This window comes from Sminthopsis crassicaudata, chromosome 4 (assembly GCF_048593235.1).
Source record: "Sminthopsis crassicaudata isolate SCR6 chromosome 4, ASM4859323v1, whole genome shotgun sequence".
NCBI lineage: Eukaryota > Metazoa > Chordata > Mammalia > Dasyuromorphia > Dasyuridae > Sminthopsis > Sminthopsis crassicaudata.
The window spans coordinates 227,549,392-227,566,935 of NC_133620.1; the positions used below are offsets into that span (position 1 = coordinate 227,549,392).

A 17,544-nucleotide genomic window follows, 5' to 3' on the forward strand; every position below is an offset into this window, starting at 1 on the left:
CACAGGCACACCACTAGTTATGCCACTCATTATCAGTAGAATTGGGCTTTTAGGAGAGAGAGACAGCATCCTTCATTAAAGCTGTGTGATGTTGAACAAATAGAAAATTTCTCTAGAATTGCCTTCAGATCACTGCCAAACGCTATGGTGTTAGCTCCTACTTTTTCCGTAAAAAGACCAGAGGCTCTGAGGGCGGACTGTTGTTGTTGTTGTTGCAGACTTGGATTATAATCCAGGTTCTATCATTCTCTGAACAAATTACTTAATATCTTTGAGTCTCAGTTTCTTCATCTGTAAAATAGAAGAGCTGAACTAGATGACCTCTGGGATTCCTCATAACTTTAAATCTACAATCCTCCTTTTCATTTACCTTGTAATACAGGAAAGTGGAAAATGAACTATTTATTGTCCTTTGATTCCCTGTTTGCCTGCCCACAAATAAATGGTTCAATACCTTTCCTCACACTGTGCATCGCATCTGGAATGGTCTCTCTCATACTATCTCTTCCTAAATTATTTAAGTATAATTAGTTCAAATGATGTCTACTCCATGGAGTTTTCTCTGAATCCTCAACCAGAGGTTATTTTTGCCTCCCCTGAGCTCCCATAATTCTTTGTGCCTTTTTGACTGCAGACTTATAAAAAGATTTGTATGGAACTTCTCTGCCATTGTGGTGTATTTTTTTCCACTACAGAAATTGTAAAGTAATTGAATCTGAAGAACTATATCTTACTCATCTTTGTCTGTCAGACACAATGACTAGTAGGATACCTTGTAAAAGTTCTATATTAAATTTTTGTTGAATGAGTAAATAAATGTATCAGAAAATGAAATGTCTAGCCAAAGTAATGAGACCCAAATCCCAATCTTTGTTATTGCATGAATATAGTCTTCCTATGTATTTGCTATTGTAAAAATAATAAAGCAATGAAATACCTTAGAATTCCATAATTTTATTGTTTGCATTCATGTATAACCACAGAAAACTACAGAGTGTATAACGTTGCAATGAAATCAAGGAAAATGCAGGTATAAAAACAAATTATCTTCAGGATGTTTTTCAAAATACTCTAGAGTCTTATAAAATCTCAGAGTGAGGAGCCTTAGATATATCAGCCACTACAACCCACATGTAACAAGACTCATCTTCACTGACAAGTGGTCATCCAATCTCCGCCTGAAGATTTCTGGAGAAAAGAAACTTCCCTGAAGCACCTCATTCCAGAGAGGGTCAGTTCCAGTTGTCAGGATTTTCTTCTTTATTTTTATTTCCTATTTGTTCTTTAAAATACAGGGTCTTGGATTCATTTATTTTCCTATCTCATCCCTGAAAATGCTCTTTCCAACAATAACAATTATCTCCTAATTGTCAAATCTAATTGGCTTTTTCTCAGTCCTGTTCCTTCCTAACCTGACCAAGTTATATCTTCATTCTCCTGAAGGTTCTACTACCAATTCTCTGCATCTCTTCCCTGGATGCTCATTTCTTCCATAGATTTTTCATACTGGAAGTATCCTTTAACCTTTGGAGCCCCTTCTTTTGATTGGTTGATTCCTCTCACTTCTTGCCTTTTAAGGAAAGCTCACTAACCATAGTTGTCCCCTAAGGCTCTGCCCTAGGCCTTTTTTCCTCTCTTAGTGTTCTTTTTTTACTTGGTAATTACATAACATCCCATGGAATCCATTATAATCTCTATTCTAATAATCCTCTGGTCTATTTATTCCTAGCCTTTCTACTAACCTCAGATCTTTTATCTACTACTACCTATTGGACATCAGGAGAACTGGTTGTTACATATATATATATATATATATATCTCAAACTCAACTTATTTCAAAACTGAACTCATTAATTTTCCCCTAATTCTATATTACCTTTGAAGGCACCGCCATTATCCCAGTCACCCAGGCTCAAAAACTAGGTGTTGTCTTCAGTGCCTCACTCTCTTTCATCCTCATATGCAATCTGTTGTCAAATCTTGTGGATTCTACCTTTATAACATCTCTCATGTACCGTCTTTTCTCTCCTCTGACACTGCTACTGTCTTTGTATTGACCCTTAAAATTTCATGCTTGGACTACTGCAATAGACTTCAGATTGTTGAACCTTCTTCAAGTTTCTCCCAAAGTTTCTCCATCACCTACTCAGCTATCAAAAGGATTTTCTTACAGCACAGATCTGATCATGTCACACTCTATTCAATAAACACCAGTAGGTCCTCATTATCTTTACCTGCTATTTTCTTTCTAAAATACTTCATAATCTGGTACTTCCTATACTGCCAATATTATTCTTTTTTGAAGCAATCAAGATTAAACGACTTAAATTTGAATTCAAATCCTCTTGACTCCAGGACCAGAACTAGTTTTAATCCCTTACATCCCTCCATGTATTTTGAAATCTAGTGACATCCTTGTTCTTTGCAAAAGACACTCTATCCCTTGCCTCTAGGCATTTTTACTGGCTAGCCTATTCTCTGATTCACTGATTCCCTGGATTCCTTCAAGTCCCAGCTAAAGAGAGTGGAAGACATTTATGAAATGATACAAAAGTGAAGCAAGCAGAACCAGGAGAACAATCTACACAGTAACAGCAATATTGAGAGGATAATCAACTTTGAAAGATTTACTAACTAATCTTTACAATGAACCACCACAATTCCAAAGAACTCACAATATAAAATGCTATATACTTCCAGAAACAGAACTGATAGACTCAGAATGTAGATTGAAGCATGTTTTGTTTTGTTTTGTTTTGTTTTCCTTTGGGAAGGGGGGGGAAGTATATTTAATGCAGAAATGTGTTCTGCATTATTCTAAAAGTAAATAAAGTTTCACCTATTGCAAGAAACCTTTTCCAATCTTCCTTAGTTTTAGTCTGAATCTGAATCTTAATCTTCCCCCAGAGATTGTCTCCAGTATATTCTCCATTTATCTTCTTTGTAAACAGTTATTTGTGGATTGCCCCCACTAGAATGCAAGCTCTTTCAGAACAGGAACCACTTTTGTCTTTTTTTTGCATCCCCATCATTTACCATAGTACCTGGAACATGGTAAATGTTTAATAAATGCTTGTTGACTGAATGTGAACATAATAAGTACATGGCTGCGTAAAACAAGACATGTACACGGGCAAATTATGTCTTCAATACTGACGTGGTCTAGCCTTGATTTTAAACTTAAAAATAGATTTATATTTCAGTTGCCTTACAATTGTGAGCTGTCATTTTCATAACAGACAAGAAAAATGGATAGAAAGGACATATTTCTCAGGTCTCTTAAAACAGATTTTTTAAAAAACCTTAAATATAAAAACCAAGTACCTATATTATCATTCTATTCTCTTAGTTACTCACACTGTATAATTTCTATTACTTTACACCATAAACTGATTCTCTCTCCATATCCTCCTTTCAGTATTTCATAGAAGAGAAAACTATTTCCTGGCACAATATTTGCAAGCAAATGCCAACCTCGTAGTATAATTACCATTAACCTTACAGCTGTCTACATGTGTCCTCTTTCTCAATTCCTGCTCTGTCTCTTTGCACCAGAAAACACTGCAGGCCAATAAACTAATTAAAAGAATCACTGTCCTTTTATATGCTTTTCCAGCTATTTTTTGTTTGTTCTTTTGTTTTGGCTTGAGGTGGCTAGCTGTTGCCCAGGCAATGTTAAAAGAAAGCAAATTTTACTGTTCAAGTATGAAGACTTGAACTGTCATTTTATTGATATAAGGAACTTTCAGATAAGAAAACTCCCCATGTCAATGCAAGTCAGCATCTTCTCTGTAATTTACAGAAATATGCCCAGGATGTTAAGATGTTAAGTAACTTACACAAGGTCACAGTCAGTATGTATCAGACGCAGGATTTGAATTCATAACTTCCTGATTCCGAGACTACTACAGCATATTATCTCTCTTAAGAAAGAAATAAAATATGAAGCTGAAAAATTTTTTGAACATGGTGGTTTCTTTTTGTATTAACAAATATTTAGAGAAGCAAAGTTGTATGGATTGTGACGACATAAATCTAGATAACTAAATTAAATATGATAAAATTAAATTATAAAATGTGTCTAAGAATTACCTAATTCAAACCATCAAATAATTTTTGTTCCAGAGAGATTAAGCTCCTTCACATACTTCCCAGCTATACTAAGATGCACAAAATTTTCTTCTGTGTACAATGGGGTAAGTGTTATATCATTTGAGAGTATTAGTGTATTCTGACATTAAAATCCAAGATTCTAAAACTTCCTATATTTGGAGAAAACTATCAAGACACCTACCCAATTTTTTTTCATATTTTTCATTAAGAACCATAAAATAAGAGGTCAGAATTGGAAGAAACTTTAGGGGTTGCTTAGTTGTCATCAATCTGCTAGGCAACTGTGAATTTCCAGAGAGATAATATTTATTCTTTTTGAAAACATATACTCTAGTTTAGACAGATCTAAAAGTTACAAAGTTCTTCCATATGGAGAGATAAAACTTCTTTCCAGTCTATAATTTTTAGTCATTTACCCTAATTTTGCCCACGAAAGCAACAAAGACCACATTTTCATCTTTTTATGACATTCCTTCAAATATTTGAAGATAGTCATGGTATCATATGAAAAAACATGAAAAGTAATTTGCAAACTTTAAAGTGTTAGATGAATGTGAGATACCCTATTCCATTTTTTCTTTCTCAGACTAAACTTATATATCAGAGTTTCCAAATTTTCCTCTATCTTGTTTGCATTTGGCTAACTTCTCTTGTTTGCCAACATTCCTTCTCAAGGGCTGTGCTCAAAAACTATTAAATTCTGCAGGTAGTATGCTAGCTACACAGAGGGAAAGGGAAACAGTTTTGTCCTTTAATTTGAAGACTCTACTTCTGTTAATACAGCCTAAAACTTTAGTAACATTTTAGCTGTTCTATGACACTTTTTTTTTCATTTTGAATTTATATACAAAGATTCCAAGACTTTTTTTTCCATGAATGGCTAGTAATCTGCGTCTCCTCAATTCTTTATAAACATCATTCAATTTATTTAGGTGAAGCATTTATCCCTGCTCAATTTCATCACATATGGATTAGGAAAAAGGAAAAATAAAAAATAAAGACAGATTACAAACAAGCTTCATGCCTATTATCATGAACAATTTTCTTTTCAGAAGAAAACTAGTAGATGTTGGATGTGTTAAGTACTGAATAATGTCACGAAAATGAAATTGGTTATATTTGAAAAGACAGGAGTTAATTTATTCCTAATGCAGCAGTCAATTAGACCATGGTCAAAATTAGTACAAGTCTAAAATAAAATAAAAACAAAAATGATATTATATATGATTAATTGTTAAATATGGTAATCCTATTTTTAAAAGTTATTCATGATTACAAATAGAATGTGAATCAATTAGTCAATAAACCAATAGGCAGTGATCAGCAGGCACTTAATGAAATGCCTATTATATGTCTCAAATATAGATTAATTATGGTTGTCCTTTTAGTCATTTATTATTCCTTATGACCCCCATTTGGGGTTTTCTTAGTAAAAGTACTAGAGTGATTGGCCATTTCCTTCTTCAGCTCACTTTACAGATGAAGAAACTGAGGTAAAAAGGATTAAGTGACTTGCTCAGAATCAAACTTACGTGGTTGAGGCCAGATTTGAACTCAGAAAGGTGAGTCTTCCTGACTTTCGAACCCAGCACTCTAGCAACTATGTCACCTAGCTACCTCTCATGTAGAACAGACATTTAATAATTCTCAGTGAATGAATAAATTGAAAAGTGCTATATATGTCACCAAAATCTTTCTTATTGGTAAAGATTAAGTACAGAGTAACAGTTTCCCTGGTTGCTTCTGGTGTGTTTTGAAAGATGAAATATGTCAAGTAAAAGAATCAGATGTTCTAGTTGAAGCCCTCTGTTTTGATAATTATCCTGCCACTATGCTATTATAATAATCTGTAATTAGGAAGCATGATCCACATTCTCCATATAACTGAATAATCTACAATACACTTCTATTTCTGTGTAACAATATCATTTCTGTCACTTCATTTATCTTTATCCAAATTCTTTCTAAAATGTTCATCCTCAAACTCAGGGATTTCTACACAATTATAATTTTCCTAATATCGTAATATAATAAAAAGTTTAAGAGACATATTTTCTGTGTAATTGATCACTTTATTAATGATGCTAGTATATAATTAATAAAAGAAGGTCATTCTCAAATGAGACCTCCTCATGGAATTCACTCAATGCTTATAGTCCTTTTGAAGAGTGGTTGTTCCAGAGGGTAGAAATCAACTCTGATTGGTTGACAATTAATGAAAGAATAAATATTATGAGGAGAGGTAGACCTATTCTAAGGTGGATCTGAGGTAGGTGACTTTGATCATTCAATCTTGGTCAAAGGGACTTATCTATAATCATATCACCTATCTGAGTAAAACATAATGGGCCACAAACCAACAATTCACCTGTCTTTACCTTTTAAACAGATCTCAGTTCTTCCTTTCAGTATCAGCCCTGCACTTACAAGGTTGCCAGTACAACCTACAAGGACTGATTTTTGAATAAGAAAGCAAAAAGGGGAAAAAACTTCATCCTAATTTAATAACTAGTTGTTAATAAGTGAGAAAAAATTATTTCACTCAATATTAATGCTACTTTCCCAACATTCCCTTTGGATTTGTTTCTTTAAATAAGTTATACCCTTTTATTGCCATATTCCAATAATCGATAGATAAATAGGCAGATAGATAGATAGACAGTTAGATAGAAGATACTAGAAAAGGTGAATACATACATAGAGTTCTTATTAAGAACTTACTATATGCCAGGTACTTTGCTAAATCCTAGAGATCTGCATATAAGTAAGTCTGTCCCTGCCCTCAAAAAACTTCCATTCTGAAAAAGACAATAAATGAAAAGGAACTTGGAAGAGGGAAGGCATAGAGTATAATTAGGAAGGAAAAGATTAAGAAATCCTGGGAGAGAAATAATGTATGAGTGAGGTGAAATATGTTGGGAATCCTTCCTAAAATGCTGGTTTCAAAGAAGGAATTCCTAATCAAGAGGTGAGGGTTCTTCAGGGTACTGTGATAGTTTTATAACTGATTCTGGGTTTATATGGGAAGGGTTAAATGTTGGTGGTCCTCTCAAATTCAGTTTCTAGCTATCCTAATTAATTTAAGCATCTCCTGCCAAATAAAATTTTCAGCCAGTCATATAATGTGCTCTGGGTTTTTTTCCAGGTACCCATCATAAATCATGGTCAAGAAAAATAAAATCTAGACAGTCAGACATCTATATCTCTTATCCTTTTCCCATCAAAATTCTTTTGTTTCAACAAGAACACCTACTAGTGTGTCCCAAGCCTGTAATTTCTCACCGAGAGCTTCAAAGTCATTGAAGATATATCCCAAGTTTCTGCTGCTGATGTCATTCATTTCCAAGGAAATCAACAGAAATAAAGAGTGTTGTTAGTCACTGGGTTTGATGAATCTTTCTTACCTGTGGAGTGCATATCCCAGAAAGTTACATACAAACAATTCCATACATTTGAATAGGAGTCATCAACTACCATTGGGTTTTTCCTCCAGTCTGTGGTCAGAAATAGGCTTCCAATCTGTGAATCCTTATTGCTTTTGCCTCTTTTTGTATCTCCAGCACAATGCATGACATTTAGCAGGTGCTAAATAAATGTTTGTTGATTATAATTATTATTGTTCCCTAAAACCAGAGTTGATGCTTACAGCAGGATCCAGGAAAGTTCCTTAGATTTCATCTTGTCCACCCCCTTCCATTTATAGATGAGTAAGTGGAGGCCTTAACTACTTAGGTAATTTTTTCAGTCATAAAGCTAGTAAGTAGTAAGACTTGAGATTTGAATTCATGAACTCTGCTCCCTTCAAAAGGTTCATATGGAAAGACCATCACATATGTTGCAGAGTTCTAGCTGGATAGGGTTTCTTCTTATTCTTCTCATGAATGGGAAAGTGGAAAGACCATGAACAGTTGGAAAAGAAAATGGAGGATTTCAGTTCAAATGCCAACTCTGATAGCAATTATGTGACATTGGACAAGTTACAAATCACTCCTCAGAGCTTCAAATTCCTCAAATACAATATAAGAGGTGATCTCTAAAATTCCTTCCAGCTTTAAATCTATAACCTTTTGTGTTAAGTTCTTCTAACCTGTTGACACTGATTTTATTCCCCTCTGCCTCTTCAGATTTGGGGGAGACTTACTGAATTAGTTCTTTTACCTGAGGGATGTTTCTTTCCTAATTATTTTAGAAACATTTTGGATAAACTGCCTAATCCAAAAACCTAGCTATATCTCTCACCTAGAAAGGTATTCAATTTTTTAGATAAAGTGACACTTTAAATGTGATTGAAAAGAAGAGGAAATGGAATTTTGTTTTCTATCCTTAAATTTTAAGCTAAAGGATATACTAATTTATAAGCTAATATGTAATATAATATTAGCATACTGTATTATATTAGCATAACATTATTACATTATATGTGAATATAGTATATACTATATATTAGCATATTATATACTATATATTAAATAAGTACTATTACATGGTAATATACTATAAATTATATGCCATAATATATATTATACTATGTAAGATATAATAATAATGCAAGATTAATCATTTATTGAAAGGAATGGTTTAATAGAGATAGTATTGGCTGTCTAGTCAGGAGGTCTTTAGTTCTATTTCCAAATCTGAAAATCTTAACTTTGTAGTCTCATCTTGTTATTTTGTTTTGTTTTGTTTATTTATACTTGGATTTTGTTTGTGTGTGGAAGTCCTGGTGAAGAATCTCCACTACTAATGTAGATCAGTACCTTTTCTGCCATTTATATTCTTAGAGAGTGATCTAGTACATAAATGAGTAAAAGGCTTGTTCAAGGTCACATTGCCAATATGTGTCTTGAAGCAAAATAAAGATCATGGACTTAGAGCTGAAAGGGATCTTGGAGATCATAGTCAATCCCTCACCCACATTTTATAGATAAGAAAAGTAAAAGTCAGAGAAGTGAAGTGGTTTGCACAAAGTCATAAAAGGAATAAAAGAAGGAACCAATATTTGAAACTAGATAATTTGCTCCCTTCCGGTGGTCATTAAATACCATATTTATATTTTATATTCAAGGTAATATGTTTTTGTTGTTGAGTCATTTCAATTCTGTCTCATTCTCCACAATCCCCTTTGGCAAGAGGGTGCCACTAAGATTTTTTGTTAAGATTGAAGTAGATGGCTGCGAATAGCTGGAGCCTTGGAGGACTTGGGATAAGAATGATACAAAAGTGACCTCAGATTAGTGGCAAGTCACTTAACTTAAGGCAAATCCGCCTCAGTTTCCTCATCTGTAAAATGGACCTACTTCTTAGAGTTGTTGTGAGAATAAAATGAGATATTTTTAAATAGTTTAAATTTAAAGTACTTAGCACAATGCCTGGCATTCAGTAGATGCTTAATATATGTCTATTGCTTAGCTGCCATCATAAATTTAGAAAAGCAAAAAGCTCTACAATTTCAAAAAACTTATATTTGTATCACAGTATGACTTGTCTTATTCTGTTCTGATTTTTACATTGCATCCTTAGTGTTGAACCCTAAGAAATGGAAAAGTTGTTTCCAAGGAGAAAACCATAAATTCAATGTATTTCCTCCAGATCAGTAGCTTATTCCAGAAAGCAATCACATTGCCTGTCTGCAGGAGAGTGGAAAGAGTCCTGGATTTCGAATCCAGCCGTGCTGCTGCTCATATTCTATCAGCTTGTATTAGTCCCTTTACTCTTCGGGATGAAGCTTATATCCGTAAAAATAAATAAATAAATATAAAAATACATAAAATAAAATAAATCAGGGTTTGGACTCGGATGATTGAATACTAAATTCCCTTCCAGATTCAAATTCTACGATTTCTTCTTAATTGAGCCTTCGGAGACTGCTCTCCTTACTTCCCTCCATAAAAAATTAGATGAAGCCCACAATCTGTTTTTAAAAGATCATTAAGAATGACTAGCAGACTTCAGCACCGCCCCCTCCCAAAGGCTTCCCAAAAGAAATAAACAAATGTGCACGGTCAAGTCAGGGAAATCTCAGGGAGTTCCAAAGTTTAATCACCCACGGAGCAGGCGTCCCGAAAGAGTTGCAGTCGATAGCCTGGAGGCCACTGGCCAGGACCGCCGCAGAGGGCGAGTGACCCACGCCCGCCTTTCCACCTTGGGTCATTTCACTTTCTGAGGGCCGAGGTAGCCACACAAGGGGTCCTCTGGAACCGCTAAGCCATGTCCCTTAAAAGCGAAGGCCGGAAAGGCAGGAAAAGTTCTTTCCGTGTGTGGGGGGACCACGGACACCCGAAGCCCTGGACTTAGAGCCCTAGGGTTCCTTCTCCAGCCTATTTCCCCGAAGGCCTGAAGTGTATAAATGCAAATCTCGGGCTGAAAGGGATGAATGTCAACTTGGTTCCCCTTCCACTCTAGCCCATTCTGCTCCCATCAAAAAAGGAGACAACCTGCTTTCCAAAAAAAAAAACAAACAAAAAAAAAAAACACATCCTTAATGTTACAAAAGCCAACCTACTGCCCCTAAATCCGGAAACGCCTGCACTAGCTCCCAGTACCCCGGCACTTGTGCCCCCATCCCTAGGCGGCAGGTCCCTCGCACTGCTGTCTGCAACAGTAAGAGCTGTCAGAGCTGGGCTGCCGGACCTACCTGCTAGTCTGCTGGCTTTCTCCAGATGTGATCGCCTGCTGCTGCTGCCTCCGCTGCTCTAGCGGGCTGCCTTGAGCAAGTTGTTCCCGGCCAGGGGAGGTGCGCGCTTCCGAGCCGCAGTGGAGGGAGGGGAGGATGGAGGGCGGAGGGCGGGGGATGGCTGGGGGTTGGAGAGATGGAGAGATGGAGCAAGACAAGAAAGAAGCGCGAATTGGGAGGTCAGTAGGCACCTCTAACCTCCAGAGAGTCAGGGAGCCGCCTGCTGTGAAGTAGGAGATAAGGATGAAAGGGGAGATCTTCCAGCTGAGGGGACTATTATCCCAAGCTGCTGAGCCTTGAGAACCCCTCGGATTCCCGGGGGGTAGGAAAGGCAGTAGAAGAAAATGTAGCCCAAAGCTTGTTCACTCACCTCTTTTGCAGAGATACCTCCTCTTTGGTCAAAGATAGGAGCAGAAGGAGGGAAGAAGAAAAGAAAAAAAAAAAAAAAAAAAAAAAAAAAAAAGGAAAGGAAATTTAAAAAAGCTTCAGTGATAGATTGACTCACTTTCAGAGCTACAATCTGCAGATGTGTGTCTCTGTCTCTTTTTCTGTCCCCCCTAGCTCTGCAATGTGTCTGCTTGGTCAATTTTAGATCTGATCTAAAAGGAGGGGCATGAAAGCCAACTATGTAGAAAATTGAAATTCATAGATAAACCAAGCCCCAAATTCCCATTTTTGTCACTAAGCTCAGCTTTTTTTCGTAGTCAGCCCCAAAAGAGCTGTCAACAAACCATAAAAACCTTAACATTTTATCTCATTATTTCTCTCTCCCCAATTCCCTTACAAGGTAGAAGTAATAATACTTAGTTAAATAAGGCTAAAATAGCACACACACACACACACACACACACACACACACTTTCAGCTCTTACTAGAAGTAAGGTAAATAAACAGTGATGGAAATATTCCTGCTGGAGGAGGTGGGGGGAGAAAGCTGACCTTTCTGCAAATGTGTGTGTAGTTTGTGTGCTCCAGTGTGTGGCTCAGCCATAGGAACCTTGTGAGGTAGATTGTTATAGGCAAGAATAGTTTATGGCAAGGTGTACTCTAGTGCCTTCCCCTAATGAATATTTTATATTTCATGTTTATTCTAAGTAAATGTCAGTTAATTTTTTAAAATTCAATTTAGTTAAGTTCTGGTTTCTTTGATTTGTTTGACAAAGAAAAAATGCTTTATGATTGTTCAATAAACCCTTTGAAAAGTAAAAATAAATAAAATTCTCTAGTACATACTAATTAAATATACCTTGCACATCTAGATTGGGGGAGGAGGTGTCAAACACTATCAATTCCATTTTACAAATTAAGAAACTCAAAGAAGTTTAAATGACTTGCCCAAGATTACAAAGCTAATTGGTATTCCTGAGTCCAAACTAATATCTTTCCACTCTGCTATAGTTCCTTTTCCAAAATACCATATAATCTATTCCCTCCTCCACTTTCTTGTTCTACTATCAACACTGCATTGTGATTTTCAGAAAGTCAAAGAATCATAGTCTGTCTTTCCTTCCTTAATATAAATTATGGACATTATTTACCAAAGGCTTCTTTTTCTATTCCTTTGGAGTAGAATAGATTGTGTAATTCAAGTTTTCTTATATTCTTGGTTCTATCGATCAATAACAATACCAGACAACCCACCCACCCACACATACCCACACATACAAATACTTATTTTCTTTTTTTTCTTTAAAACTGGTATCTTTCAAATTTACATTATCTTTATTCCCCAATATATCCCACCCCCAAGCAGAAAACCATCCCTTAAAATACAGAATAAAAAAGAAAAAGAAGCAAAACTAACAAATATATCAACATTCCCAGAAGTATGCACAGTGCTTTATGGGAATGCCAGGGATGGCTCAGTGACCTTTATATATTCAGTTTTCACTTCTGCTAAAAAGCAGAAAGTGTAACCTTTTATCTCTTCAGGATATTACAACTGAACATTACAATTACATGCCATTCAGTTTTAATTCCGTTGTTGCTCTTCTTTCCATTTACATAGTTGTGGTCATTGTATATGTTATTGTTCTTCATTTTGCATTAGTTTATCTGTCTTCTCATGTCTCCTTATAATCTTCGGGTTGATTGTTTCCCATTAGTATAATAATGTGCTGTTATGTTCACTTGCCACAATTTGTTTAACATCCCCCTGTCAGTTGTCATCTACTTTTTCCCAATTCTTTTTTTTTAACTAAAAAATGTGTTGCTAGGAATATTTTAGTATACATTAGACTTTTCTATCTTTTACATCTTTAAAGTATGTGACTAGTAGTATGACCGTTTGGTCAAAGGGCATAAACATTTTAGTCATTTTTGTCCCATAATTCCAAATTGTTTTCAAGAATGGTTGGATCAATTCACAGCTCCAATAGTATAGGAATGTGTCAATCTTTCCACAACTCCTTCAGTAACAATTATTATATAACATATAATAGTTAACTATTTACCTCTTTTATCATTTCACCAATTTGGGGGTTGTGGTAAATACTTTAGAATTGTTTTCATTTGCACTTTTTTTAAATAGTGACCTGGATCAACTTTTCACATGGCTACCAAGAGTAGCAGGCCTTTTAAGAATCATTTATTTATATCCTTTTAACAACACATTCATTAGGGAATGGCTTTTGGTCACATATTTTGGATATTAGAATCTCAACAGATATTTCCTTCTAATATTAATTGCATTCACTTTATTAGCACAAAGCCTTGTCAATTTCATGCAATTGATAGTCTATTTTATCTTTTCTGAGCATGTCTGTGTCTTACCAAACCATTTATTTTTCAAGAGACTATTTTGGATTAATCTTGAGGAAGTTCTCAAATCCCACTTAGGATAAAAGCTTTTATAAATGGTGTTTTCAGCAAGTGTTTATAACTTATTGCCTCATCTCCATCTCTTTCTTTCTAAATAATGTCATATGTCTATAGAACTTACAATAACAATATCATTTTTTCCATGCTCTATTTCAGTTCAGCAGAACAAATATTATTTAATTGTCTCTCTGTGCCAGGCACTGTGTTAGATTATGGGAATGCCAAATTAAAAATAAGACAGTCTCAAGGAACTTGTATTCTATTGTAGAGTTACAACAGCCAAATAAGGGAGGGATACATAGATAAATAAATTCAAAGTAATTTCAGGGCAGAAAGAAATAGTCATTTTAGTCACGTTCAATTCTTTGTGACTCCATTTGGATTTTGTTGGCAAAGATACTAAAAAGACATTTCCTTCTCCAGCTCATTTTACAGATGAGGAAACTGAGGCAAATTGGACTAAGAGACTTGCCCAGGGTCACACAGCTGGTAAATTTCTGACATCTGGATTGACTCCAGGTCCAGTGCTCTAAAGAATGTGCCCAGGAGCCAAGATGGCGAAGAGCAGACACTCCTCTAACCTCCTCTAACCTTCTCTCAAAACAACAGCAGATTAAGCCTCTAAACTGGTTTTGAAGTCAAAGAATCCACAAATCTTTGGAGTACAACACACTTCTAGAAGAAGATACCTTAGAAGAACTTCAGAACAGGTCTGTTTCAATCCAGCAGAGGCACAGTCTGCCAAACCCAGACTGCAGCATAGAGAGACCAGGGCAAGAAGCTGGAGTGGAGAGTCAGAGCGCTGTAGATTCCATGCACCTGGAAATCCTTCTGTGAGCCTCGTAGGCCACTCTGTCCTGGTTGCAAGCAGGTAGTTTAACAGATTTGCCTTTTGTAACAGACAAATTGTGAACCACAGAGCCCTGAAAGAATGCTGAACCTAGCTGCCATTACCCAGCACTGGAAATCAATCAGCAGAACTGCCCCAGGGCAAATTAAAAGCAGCTGTCACTCCTTTTCATTGAACAGAACTCAAACCTTAAAAAAATGTAAAAAAAAAACCAACCAAACAAAAAAGAACTCTTTATAGAACTTTTATAGAGAGAGAGAACAGACCTAAAATTCCGAGGTGGCTAAGGGCAAAGCTACTCCAGAAGAAGTCTCAGAGAAAGACATGAGCTGGTCCCCATTTCACAAGGCTTTCTTGGAAGATTGCATAAAGGATCTTAAAAGAGAGTTAGAAGAAAAATTGGGAAATGAAATGAGATCATTGAAAGAAGGAATGGGAAAAATAGAAAAAGAATGTAATGAACAAAAACATTTAATTGGTCAATTGCAAAAGGAGCTAAAAAAGGTAACTGAAGAAAATAATATACTAAAAATTAGAATTGAATAAATGGAAGTGAATAATTCAATAAGACTTCAAGAATCAAACAAAAACAAAAAAATGAAAAAATAGAAGAAAATATGAAATATCTCCTAGGAAAAACAACTGACCTGGAAAGTAGATGTAGGAGAGACAATCTAAGGATTATTGGGCTTCCTGAAACCCATGATGAAAAAAATAACCTAGACATTATCTTACAGGAATCATAAACTGACTTTAGAATTGGAAAGTAAAATAGCTATCAAAAGAATCCACCAATCACCTCCTGAAAGAGATCCCAAAATTATATCACCAAGGAATATCAGGTCTAAATTTCAGAATTATCGTGACAAATAAAAGATATTGCAAGCAGCCTGAAAGAAACAATTTAAATATCAAGGAGCTACAATTAGGATTACCCAGGACCTAGCTGCTTCTATAATAAAAGATCAAAGAGGCTGGAATCTGATATTCTGAAGGGCAAAGGTATTTGGACTATAGCCAAGAATAAAATATCCAGCTAAAATGAACATTATCTTTCAATATAGTTTTTAGCTGGACAGCTTATTCTATTCAGGAAAGAAGATGGACATTCAATGATACAGGTGAATTTCACCTATTTCTAATGAAAAGACCAAAACTGAACAAAAAAATTTGATTTCCAAGCACAGAACTCAAGAGAAGCATAAAAAGGTAAAAAGGAAAGAACTCTTGAGAACTATATTTCTGTTATGGATATACTTAGAGAATGCAGGTATAATTTAATTTTATTATGATAATATGAAAAAGAAACTAGAGGTGGAAAGGGGAATCATGCTGGAAGAAGAGGAAAAAGGAGATAAAATAAGGGAAATTACATCTCATGAAAAGGCAAAGAAAGCCTATTATTAATTGAGGGAAAACGGAGGGGGTGTGAATCTTACTTTCATCAGATTTAGCTCTAAGAGAGATTATCAAACATATATGGTGTCATAAAGAAACTTGTCTCAGCTTATAGGAAAGAAAGAAGGAAAGGGGGGGAAGAAAGAGAAAGACTAATAGAAAAAAAAACAAGAGTTAGGGGAAAGGTGTAAGAAGAGGGAGGGACTCTAAAGGAGGAGCACTGTTTGAGGAAGGTGGTCATCAAAAGCAAAATACTGGGGAGGAGGGAAAGAGGATAGGAAAGAGAAAAGCATAACTTAGGGTAAATAAGATGGCAGGAAATACAGAAATAGTTATTTTAACTGTGAATATGAATGGGATGAACTCTCCCATAAAACAGAAGCAGATAGCAGACTGGATTAAAAGCCAGAATCCTACAGTATGTTGTTTACAAGAAATACATTTAAAGCATAGTGAAAGGTAAAGGGTTGGAGCAGAATATATTATGCTTCAGGTGAGAAAAAAAAAAGCAGTGGTAGCAATCCTGATCTCAGATCAAGTAAAAGAAAAGATAGATCTAATTAAAAGAAATAAGGAAGGAAATTATATCTTACTAAAGGGTACCAAAGATAATGAAGCAATATCAATACTAAACATATATGTACCACGTGGTATATAGCATGGAAATTTCTAGAGGAGAAGTTAAGAGAGATGTAAGAAGAAATAGATAGCAAAACTATATTAATGGAGGATCTCAGCCTTGCTCTCTCAGAACTAGATAAATTGAACCACAAAGTAAATAATAAAGAAGTTAAGGAGGTAGACAAAATTTCAGAAAAGTTAAGTATGATAGATCTTTGGAGAAAATTAAATGGAAACAGAAAGAAGTGTAGTTTTTCTCAGTGGTTCATGAAACTTACACAAAAACTGACCATGTGTTAGGGCATAAAAACCTAAAAATCAATGTTTACTTGCATAAAGTAGAGAAAGAGAAAATCAATGAATTGGGCTTGCAATTAAAAAAGCTAGAAAAGGAACAAATTAAAAATCCCCAATCAAATACCAAACTTGAAATCCTAAAAATAAAAGGAGAGATTAATAAAACTAAAAGTAAAAAAATGATTGAATTAATAAATAAACTAAAAGTTGGTTTTATGAAAAAACCAACAAAATAGATAAACCTTTAGCTAATTTGATTAGAAAAAGGAAAGAGGAAAATCAAATTGTTAGTCTTAAAAATGAAAAGGGAAAACTTTCCACCAATGAAGAGGAAATTAGAGCAACAATGAGGAGTTACTTTGCCCAACTTTATGCCAATAAATAACCTAAGTGAAATGGAGAAATGCCTACAAAAATATAGATCACCCAGATTAACAGAAAAGGAAATAAATTACTTAAATAGTCCCATTTTAGAAAAAGAAATAGAGCATGCTATTAATCAATTCCCTAAGAAAAAATCCCCAGGACTATATGAAGTTACATGTGAATTCTACCAAACATTTAAAGAACAATTAACTCCAATACTATATAAACTATTTGAAAAAACAGGTAATGAAGGACTCCTACCAAATTCCTTTTATGACACAGACATGGTACTGATACTTAAACCAGGTAGGATGAAAACAGAGCAAGAAAATTATAGACCAATCTCCTTAATTGATGCAAAAATCTTAAATAAAATTAGGAAAGAGATTACAGAAAATCATCCCCA

The 17,544-nt window shown here is 35.1% G+C and overlaps 1 protein-coding gene across 1 annotated transcript in view; it reads right to left on the minus strand.

Annotated features, from left to right (window-relative positions):
- MRAP2 (melanocortin 2 receptor accessory protein 2) overlaps window positions 1–10,857 on the minus strand; it is a 48,898-nt gene extending 38,041 nt beyond the window's left edge. Inside the window, exon 1 of the mRNA XM_074310386.1 lies at window positions 10,748–10,857. The gene's annotated coding sequence lies outside the window, so the exon portion shown is untranslated. The remainder of the gene's footprint in view (window positions 1–10,747) is intronic.
- Window positions 10,858–17,544: the final 6,687 nt, after the last annotated feature.